Source organism: Lepidochelys kempii, chromosome 22, assembly GCF_965140265.1.
Source record: "Lepidochelys kempii isolate rLepKem1 chromosome 22, rLepKem1.hap2, whole genome shotgun sequence".
In the NCBI taxonomy this organism is placed as follows: Eukaryota; Metazoa; Chordata; order Testudines; family Cheloniidae; genus Lepidochelys; species Lepidochelys kempii.
Window position 1 is genome coordinate 19,872,188 of NC_133277.1, and position 10,528 is coordinate 19,882,715.

The 10,528-nt window shown below is 48.2% G+C and overlaps 1 long non-coding RNA gene across 1 annotated transcript in view; it reads left to right on the forward strand.

Moving 5' to 3' along the window:
- Window positions 1–8,260, forward strand: part of LOC140901768 (uncharacterized) — a 31,216-nt gene extending 22,956 nt beyond the window's left edge. Inside the window, exon 5 of the long non-coding RNA XR_012155957.1 lies at window positions 7,052–8,260. This is a non-coding gene — a long non-coding RNA (uncharacterized lncRNA). The remainder of the gene's footprint in view (window positions 1–7,051) is intronic.
- The last annotated feature ends 2,268 nt before the right edge of the window (window positions 8,261–10,528 follow it).

Consider the following 10,528-nt stretch of genomic DNA (forward strand, 5'->3'; position numbering starts at 1 on the left):
AAGGAATCTGATGAGGTTCAATAAGGATAAGTGCAGGGTCCTGCACTTAGGACGGAAGAACCCAATGCACAGCTACAGACTAGGGACCGAATGGCTAGGCAGCAGTTCTGCGGAAAAGGACCTAGGGGTGACAGTGGACGAGAAGCTGGATATGAGTCAGCAGTGTGCCCTTGTTGCCAAGAAGGCCAATGGTATTTTGGGATGTATAAGTAGGGGCATAGCGAGCAGATCGAGGGACGTGATCGTTCCCCTCTATTCGACATTGGTGAGGCCTCATCTGGAATCCTGTGTCCAGTTTTGGGCCCCACACTTCAAGAAGGATGTGGATAAATTGGAGAGAGTCCAGCGAAGGGCAACAAAAATGATTAGGGGACTGGAACACATGAGTTATGAGGAGAGGCTGAGGGAGCTGGGATTGTTTAGCCTGCAGAAGAGAAGAATGAGGGGGGATTTGATAGCTGCATTCAACTACCTGAAAGGGGGTTCCAAAGAGGATGGCTCTAGACTGTTCTCAATGGTAGCAGATGACAGAACGAGGAGTAATGGTCTCAAGTTGCAGTGGGGGAGGTTTAGATTGGATATTAGGAAAAACTTTTTCACTAAGAGGGTGGTGAAACACTGGAATGCGTTACCTAGGGAGGTGGTAGAATCTCCTTCCTTAGAGGTTTTTAAGGTCAGGCTTGACAAAGCCCTGGCTGGGATGATTTAACTGGGAATTGGTCCTGCTTTGAGCAGGGGGTTGGACTAGATGACCTTCTGGGGTCCCTTCCAACCCTGATATTCTATGATTCTATGATTCTAATGACAGGTTTCAGAATAGCAGCTGTGTAAGCCTGTGTCTGTAAAAAGAAAAGGAGCTTCATCTGCCGTAGCTCACGAAAGCTTACACTCCAATACATTTGTTAGGCTCTAAGGTGCTGCAAGTACTCCTTATCTTTTTATCATTAATAGTATTGCTCCTGGAAACTATAGGTGTCATTAATAGTACACCTTGTGAGAACAAGAAGTGTGTCCTGAATATTGTCCTTTCTAGGAATAAGAGATGTGCTACGAGTACCCTGCCCTCTGGACAGGAGGGGTGTGTCATGAATACTGTCTGCTCTGGGAACAAGATGTGACCGGTGACTACCGTTCCCACCGAAACAAGGGGTGTGTCATGAATTGTAGTCCCCCTGGAAACAAAGGCATGTCGTGAATTGTAGTCCCCCCCAGAAACAAACGGTGTGTCCTGAATACTATCCCCCTGAAACAAGAGGGGTGTCATCAATAGTACTCCTCCTGGGAACGAGAAGTGAGTCCCGAATAACATCCCCCCGGAAACAAGAGCGCTCTCATCAATAGTACTCGGGGGAACGAGAGGTGAGTCACAATTACTGTCCTCAGTGGGAACAAGCTGTGTGTCCCGAATATTGTGCCCCCCAGAAACAAGTATGTCATCAATAGTGCTCCCTCTGGGAACAAGAGGTGGGTCCTGAATACTGTCCTCTCTGGAAGGGAGAAGTGTGTTTCAAATACTGTCCCCCCGCCCCCTTAAAGAAGGGATGTTTTATCAATACTACTCGTCATAAAAACAAGTGGTGTGTCACGAATACTGTCCCCACGGGGACCAAGTATGTTCCGAAGACTGTTCCCTCCAGAGATGAGAGGTGTGTTTTGAAAACAGTCCCCTCTGGGCACAAGGGGTTTATCCCAAACAGTGTCCCCTCCAGAAAGAAGGGGTGAGTCTCGAATAGCATCCCCTGTAGAAAGAAGCGGGTGAGTCATTAATAGTTCTCCTGAGAACAAGAGCTATGTGCGACATACTGTCCTTTCTGGCAACAAGAGATACGTTAGGAGTACAGTGTCCTCCAGAAACAAGAAGCGTGCCGTGAATACTGTCTCCTCCGGAAACAACAGGTGTGTCATCAATAGTACTCTTCCCAGGAACGAGGGGTGTGTCATCATTGGTGGTACTCCTGGAAATAAGGGGTGTGTCATCATTCGTACTCCTAGTGGGAACAAGAGGTGTGTCCTCAATATCTTCCCCGCTGGAAAGGAGAGGTGTGTCCCGAATACCATCCCCTCTAGAAACAAGTTTCAGAGTAACAGCTGTGTTAGTCTGTCTTTGCAAAAAGAAAAGGAGTACTTGTGGGTTAGTCTGTAAGGTGCCACAAGTACTCCTTTTCTTTCTAGAAACAAGGGGTGTGTCCTGAGTACCGTCCCCTCTGGAAACAAGAGTTGTGCCATCAATAGTACTCCCCCTGGGAACAAGAGGTCTGTCCTGAACACCGTTCCTTCTGGGAAGAAGAGATGTATTAATTATGAGTACAATGTTCTCTAGAAACAAGGAGTGTGTCTTGAATATTGTGTCCTCTGGAAATAAGAGGTGTCTCCTGAATACTACCCCATCCAGAAACAAGGAATGTGTCATGAATTGTAGTCCTGTTGGAAACAAGGGTGTGTACTGAATACTGCCCCCCGAAAACAAGAGGTGTGTCATCAATAGCACTCCTCCTGGGAACAAGGCGTGTGTCCTGAATACTGTCCCCTCTGGAAACAAGAGGTGTGTCATCAATAGCATTCCTCATGGGAACAAGGGGTGTGTGCTGAAAAGTGCCCCCTCTGGAAACAACAGGTGTGATATGAATACCGCCCCCCCCCCGACCAGAAACAAGAGGTGCGTCATCAATAGCACTCCTCCTGGGAACAAGGAGTGTGTCCTGAATACTGTCCCCTCTGGAAACAAGAGGTGTGTCATCAATAGCATTCCTCATGGGAACATGAGGTGTGCCCTGAATACTGTCCTGTCGAGAAACACAGATGTTTCTTCCCCTTATGGCTTGTAGAAAATAATATTAAAAGCAATGGGGCATGGCTCCCTGGTGCCCTCTGTTTCAGTGCCCCTGTTCTCGCCCCCTCCCCACACTTGGAGCAATCCCCGGCCGAGCTGGTCCCAGGAACCTCTTGTCTGCTGTGTAGAGGCTGATGCTGGGGTGTCACAATCCCCCGTCTTTGTACCTGGTCTCTGCTGAGCTTGGGTAGTGGGGGTGAGGAGTCTGTGATGTTGCCTCTGTGTCCTGAGTGCTGCTGCTGGACTGAACAAGCCTTCTGATGAGTGAGGTCTCCATTTAAAATAAGAGTGTGCTGACTCTCCAGATACACACAGCCTCTCTCTCACATACACACTTGTACTGTTGTTGTTGTTGTTATAGTCTCTGCAATTTTATTCTTTCAAAGGAAGTAATATGTGCATGATGCATTTCAAAGTTTAAGGGTTACAATGCTGTTTGTTCATTTTTTTAATGTGGTGTGTGCATTTCATAAGTTTACTACTCAAATAATGAAATTGAAGGTAGAACTGAGTTCTAAAATGCCTAACCTGTCCGGGCCAGTAATTGTAATTGCTCAATTGACATTCATTATTTAAAATAACAACTATGAAGCACAATATGATAAAAGTCAGACAATCAAATAATAGTATCCTGCTAGAACATAAATTCTGCTTCTACTCACAACTGTAGACACCGCAGCTGAAGGTCGCTTATTTTCAAATAATATTTTTAGTGATATCTGTAAAATAACTTAATGTTTGTGTAAGCAGTGTCAGGATGAGCTCCACCCTGACATCTGGTGGTGAGGTGTGGCAAGTTGTGGAAAAGAATTTCAGGGGCCGATCTCATTTGCATAGGCACACCCACCACGCCTAGAATGAGACCATAGCTGCCCAAATGGTCACTTTGGCTGCTGTGGGATCCCCAGTGTCTCTGTTATTGGGGCAGGAAGAATAAATTGTTATTACCCTGATTATGGGAACTGTGCTTGGAACTGTACGTGGCCTTTTGTTACGATGGAGGGATTCACCATCATCTAAGTAGCACTCGCTAGGCAAGGGTCATGGGTTCCAAAACTGTGTGAATGGAGAGAGGCTGGGGACAAGTATTAATACTTGGTGGCATGGGCCCCTTGGTGAGGGCCTTACATGCTAATTGCACTTCCTCCTCTCTCCACTGTGGAATATCAGAGCTAATTTTGATTTCATTAGAAGTCTAGTTACAGGCTGCTGAGCTCACTTTGGGCTGACAGTGCACCAGCACTGGGGCTCCCCTATTATAAGCTGAATTCACCTAAGCGCTGAAATCACTGAGTGTTGTGTTAAGTAGTGGGGGAGCCTGAAGATATATTGTGGAGCAGTTTGCGGGCCGGCTGGCGAAGCAGTTCGACACGGAGCAGTGTGTGGATGGCAGGAGCTGCTTGTGGGCCGTGGAGCTGAGCGAAGGAGTTCGTGGGGCGGCTGGCGGAGCGGAGCGCAGCTGAGTGAAGGAGTTCGTGGGGCGGCTGGTGGAGCGGAGTGCAGCTGTGCGAAGGAGTTTTGTGGGGCGGCTGGCGGAGCGGAGCGGAGCGCCGCTATGGAGCTATGGGGCGGTCAGCTTCAGATCACGTAAGGTGCCTCTTACCCCCGTCCCATTTCCACCCAGGTTGGGAGGTAAAGCTCCGCCGATAAACTTTCGAACTCTGGGGCTGCCCTGACCAGGGACAGAGACTTTTGGGGCATTGGACTTTTGGGGTTGCTGGACTCAAGAACCAAAGGGAAAAGGGCATGCCCCAATTTGCCTGGGGTGGGTTGTTTTTGCTCATGGGTTGTGTTATGAATCCGGTTGGTGGTGTTTCCCCAACATAATGCCACATTGTTTCTCTCTGTTATTAAAAGACTTTTGCTACACTCAGACTATGGGCTTGCGAGAGGGGAAGTATTGCCTCTTGGAGGCGCCCAGCGGGGGTGGTATATATTTGTCCCAGGTCACTGGGTGGGGGCTCGAGCCAGTTTGCATTGTGTTATTGGAATGGAACCCCTAGATATTGAACCCGGCCCTTGTTGCTGCCAACTCTGACGGGCAGAAGGGTTACATTTGTATGAAAATAAATGTGGTTCCATGTATGATACTAATAACCACGATGGACTCAAATGTTAGTAAAAAGAAAAGGAGTACTCGTGGCACCTTAGAGACTAACAAATTTATTTGAGCGTAAGCTGTAGCTCACGAAAGCTTACGCTCAAAGAAATTTGTTAGTCTCTAAGATGCCACGAGTACTCCTTTTCTTTCTACGGATACAGACTAACATCTGCTACTCTGAAACCTGTCAAACGTTAGTGAGTCACATACATGATTTTGATCTATTGGTAAACATAAATGCAAAAATATTTAGAGAAATGAATTTCCTTTCTTAGTAAAAGAGAAAACACTACATTAATCATGTATGTTTATTTTAATGAATGGTTTTTTTCACTGCACTAAAAAGCATTTACTTAATTTTGACTAGATAATGGTAGTAATGCAGAGTGTGGGTTAAATCAACTCTGCTTAAAATCTGCTTATTTGCTGACTTTGTATATATCTGTACTAAAGATAATGTACAAAATAGCAAACGTGTGTTTCTGATATCTGTGTTAAAGCTCCAGAACTGACACCTTCAGGCTTGGGAGTGGGAACAATCTCCTGATTGTTCTGAACTTATATATATATATATAAAGAAAGAAAAAAATATAAACTGAAAATGTGGCTTTCGTTGGAGTTTGTATATATGTAAGAATTAGGATTTAGCTGACAGGAGTACTATATCTAAGTTATCATGTACAAGAAACCTGGAGTTTTCAGGTGCTCAAATAGCCCCTGGAATCATGATTAAAATCGCCTTCCCCCACAAAAATATGAAAAGTCGCCTCCAGTGAGCCGGGAGTGGGCTCCAGCAAGATGCAGCCCCCTGCGTGACAGCACGAAGTCCACCTTGAGCCATGTGCCCAGTGCCAGGCATCACAAGCTGCAGCAGCAACGGAGGTGTCAGGGTGGCAATACACTATGCGACCCTTATGTCTGCGATTCTGCTGAGGGTGGTGGCGTCGCCTTAAGAACTGGACACCTACCCAGCAGCCAGTGCTCTCTAGCTGCCCATACAGTGCTCTGTGACCTTTGTCCATGTAAATTAAGCACTCGGAGGAAGCAGTGGGGTGTGCAGGGGATGCAGCCCAGGGCAAAGTACAAGTTTGCACAGGTTGCCATTTTCCCTAAAGTCGGTCATGGGGATGGTACGGTTTCTCTGGCCCATGGCAGCTGCCTGGGCGGCGTGTCAGGGATCGACACCATCCTCCATTTTGAACTCGAGGCTGTGGTATGCCCTCAAGCGTCAGCCAAGTAATCTTTCCATTACCCCCTAAATACCCTCTCACAGTACAAACCCCCCGCCCCAGCACCGTTGAGGTACCTCTTTTGGCAGCCCCCAACTGGACCTACCATGGAGTCCCCTCTTCCCTCTAGGTAGCATTTTCTTTTTACGAACCTGAAACATGGTAATTATAGTGTTACTCGGTGATAGAGTTTGAGTCTTCTGCAAATTTGTATTGTAAGAAGGAAGGCCGATTAATACATCAAGACGAACAGCACTTACCACCGCTAAGCTAGGAATGAACTAAAGGGTTTCTGTGTCGTCTGAGTCTGTATTTATAGCTGCCTTTGGCTTCTAAAGCATGCTGGGAAACGGAGGGGTGGAGCTTAGGCAGTATATAAGCTGGGGTCTTGTCACAATAAGTCATTCGGCTTTGTGTTGGTTCAAAGAGATGCGCATAGGCGCTTATAGGGGTGTTTATAGTCAGGGTGAGTATCGATGCGAGGTAACGATGATATGTATTTGTGATTAATGTGCTATTTTTCTGTGCTTATTTTTGTGTAATGTGGTTTTCTTTCATTTCAGGTTGCTCATAGCGTGTTTGATTACCCTATTATCATTTGTATTTTCATTAGGAGGAAAGACATTAGGGGTTGTTTCCGACAGAGCTTCTGTTAAACAGACATCTGGTATCGGTAGAGCGTCCATGGTGTCAGACTGTTGTAGAAGCAAAGAAGTTTTCTGTCTGGGTTAGGTGGGGACCGGTCTGAAGAGACCGTAATATTTAGTACGAGTTTCTTCTCTTAATCTCAGCTGCTTGCCCCTCCTGTATTTTCTTCTACTTGGTTGCCTGAAACCATGCGAGTAGAGTTTATAAACCACGTTTGTAGTCAAGCTTTCTTTGTATTCGCAGCTGCGTCCAGATCCGGTAACGAGTCGCATCGAGAAGTGAAGGGTTGTGCATATTTTTCTCTTCGTCCGTCGCAGGGCTGCTGTATTTTGTAAGCAATTTCAACATATGGGAGCGAAGGACATATGTCTACCGAGGCGAAGGAAATCTCGAGAGGGAGAGCACCTGTCCAATCTCCAAAGATAAAGTATACGCCAAAGCGTTCGATGGTCAGAAGCGTTTCTGATGTTGAGGCTGTTTCTTTAGTTACGGAAGTTCTCTAAACTCTGCTCATTCTTAATGGACCCTGAGGGGTGGGCGGGAGCTCACTGTACGGAGGGAGCGTGCGTTTCCCCCGAGCGTGCTGGCAGAGTGACCTGTCTGTAACTAAAGATGCTCCCTTCTCAGTTCTTCTCTCTTACGCAGCACTGGTTTGGGATGACAGGTCCTCTACACGGTGGTGGTTTTCCGAGGAGGATGCGAGCATCCTAGTTAGCGATGGGTCCCTGCGGTGTAGGGAAAGGGGGAGAGCCGCCACTATCTAGAAGCGTAGCCATTTTCCGTGTGGATGAGAGTGTCCTATGTGGCGGGTATAGTAGCTGTTCCCTCTCAAGGAAACGGTATGCAGGTGAGGTCATCTTTCATATTGTGGTGTCGGGAGCTTTGTGAGTAGAGTTTATAACTGAGGTTTGCAGTCAAGCTTTGTTTTTATTTTCAAAAGTGTCCAGATCCGGTACCGTGTCGTTCCGTGGAAGGTCGTGACTAGTTCTCTGTGACCGTGTCACGACATCGCCGTACGGCTGTCAACGTACGGGAGCGAAGGCCCGTGTAAAAAAGGACAAGACGATCTTGAGAGCAGGAGCTGCTGTCAAAATTAAGTCGGTGCCCAAGGATTCGATAGTCAGAACTATTTGTGCCTTTGAGGCTCCCTGTTTAGGGGCGGGAGTCCTGTAAACTCTCTCCCCAGTCTGAATGGGCACGTGAGGGGTGGGCGGGAGATGGTTGTACGGCGGGAGCATGCGTTTCCTCCGAGGGAAGGTCGATCGCTGGCAGAGTGACCTGTCTGTAACTAGAGATGCTCAGTTCTCCATTCTTCTCTCGTACGTGGCACTGGGTTCGCATCACCGGTCACCGCTTCCACCTTGCGTTCTCCTCTTCGTGGTGGTGGTTTCCGAGGAGGATGTGAGCATCCTAGTTAGCGATGGGTCCCAACTGTGGTGGGACACGTGGGGGGCCACCAGTATGTGGATGAGCGTGTTTGGGGTGGGTGGGCGGTTCTCTGAGGGGGGGTGTAATGTGTGGTAGGCGTTCCTTCCGTTCGGAAAGCAGTATGCAGGGGAGGTCATGTTTCAGATCGCGTCGTTGGGCGCTTTGCCAGTCGGTTTGCAGTCAAGCTTTGTTCGTCTCTGCAGGCGCGTCCAGATCCTGTACCGTGTGGTGTCGTTCCGCGGAGGGTCGTGACTACTTCTGTCTGACCGTCACGTCAGCGTATGGGAGCGAAGGGCCGTGTACAAAGGACAAGACGATCTTGAGAGCGGGAGCGGCTGTCAAAGTTAAGTCTGTGCCGAAGGGTTCGATAGTCAGAAGTATATGTGCCGTTGAGGCTCCCTGTTTAGGGGCGGGAGTCCTGTAAACTCTCTCCCCAGTCTGAATGGGCACGTGAGGGGTGGGTGGGAGATGGTTGTACAGCGGGAGCATGCGTTTCCTCCGAGGGAAGGTCGATCGCTGGCAGAGTGACCTGTCTGTAACTAGAGATGCTCAGTTCTCCATTCTTCTCTCGTACGTGGCACTGGGTTCGCATCACCGGTCACCGCTTCCACCTTGCGTTCTCCTCTTCGTGGTGGTGGTTTCCGAGGAGGATGTGAGCATCCTAGTTAGCGATGGGTCCCAATTGTGGTGGGACACGTGGGGGGCCACCAGTATGTGGATGAGCGTGTTTGGGGTGGGTGGGCGGTTCTCTGAGGGGGGGTGTAATGTGTGGTAGGCGTTCCTTCCGTTCGGAAAGCAGTATGCAGGGGAGGTCATGTTTCAGATCGTGTCGTTGGGCGCTTTGCCAGTTGGTTTGCAGTCAAGCTTTGTTCGTCTCTGCAGGCGCGTCCAGATCCTGTACCGTGTGGTGTCGTTCCGCGGAGGGTCGTGACTACTTCTGTCTGACCGTCACGTCAGCGTATGGGAGCGAAGGGCCGTGTACAAAGGACAAGACGATCTTGAGAGCGGGAGCGGCTGTCAAAGTTAAGTCTGTGCCGAAGGGTTCGATAGTCAGAAGTATATGTGCCGTTGAGGCTCCCTTTTTAGGGGTGGGAGTCCTGTAAACTCTCTCCCCAGTCTGAATGGACACGTGAGGGGTGGGCGGGAGATGGTTGTACGGCGGAAGGGTGCGTTTCCCCTGAGGGAAAGTCGATCGCTGGCAGAGTGAGCTGTCTGTAACTAGAGATGCTCAGTTCTCCGTTCTTCTCTCTCACACAGCACTGGGTTTGCATCACTGGTCACCACTACCTTGTTTCCTCAGGAGGATGCGAGCATCTCAGTTAGCGATGGGCCCCAGTCAGGGTGGGAAAAGGCCATGAGTATCGTGTAAATTTTGAGTATGTTGCTTGTTCATTGTAACTGAATAGAAGTAGTTGGTTGCTCCTTCTTTGTGGGTAGGAATGTGTCAGGGCTCTTTTGGCTTGTCGAATATGTCAGTTTAGCAATGTGAGTTTGGCGTTATGGCATTTAGCAATAACGTGGCATTTATTGTTTGCGTGCCACAGGGGGATCCGAGTCCAGAACCGAGGGAACGGGCTGTGGCAAGCTGCGGAAGTACTTGTTTCCCAAAATGGAAGTGGATTTGACGTCAGGTTCGCAAGTTAAGTATGGTTATCGATCATGGTAGTCTTGTCGGTCCGTTCTATGTTGAAGATGGGAAATACGTTTCAGTGGGTGCACGTCAACGGGAATTTTGTTGTGTTTGTTTTAGAAACTGAGATGTTTGGCACGTTCAATGGCTGTAGAACAAATGCTAATCTTTTTTTGATTTCTCATAGGAAGCTATTTCTGTCCCTGCGGTCCGAAGATATCGGTGTCACTGGAGAAGACTGGTGTGCTTTGTTTGGAAGAATCGGGGTTAGATCATATATTTTTTGGGTTGTGATCAGAAGGGTCCTCTGTTTGATGGCTAGAATGTAGTAGAGCAGCGGGACTGGTGTCACTGTGTTCCGGTACCTAGCAGAACTACCAATATCATGAAATGGCATTATTGTCACTTTTGCAATCCCAGTCGGAGAGATTGGGTTTATTTGTTCAGTCACTCGTGTGAAGCAGTTCCTGTAATTACTTGCACAAGAAGTAACTTTCTTTTGAAAGGAGTCGGTCGTTTGCCACTTGAAACGTTCTAGCCATGAAAGTCACAAGAGAACAGCGTTAGGGGTTGTATCATTGTTTTGGGCATTCGGAAGCGTTTGTCAATTGTTTCTGTATCGTTGTGCACGCTTTATTTGTAGAACCATAACGTAGAGCTTG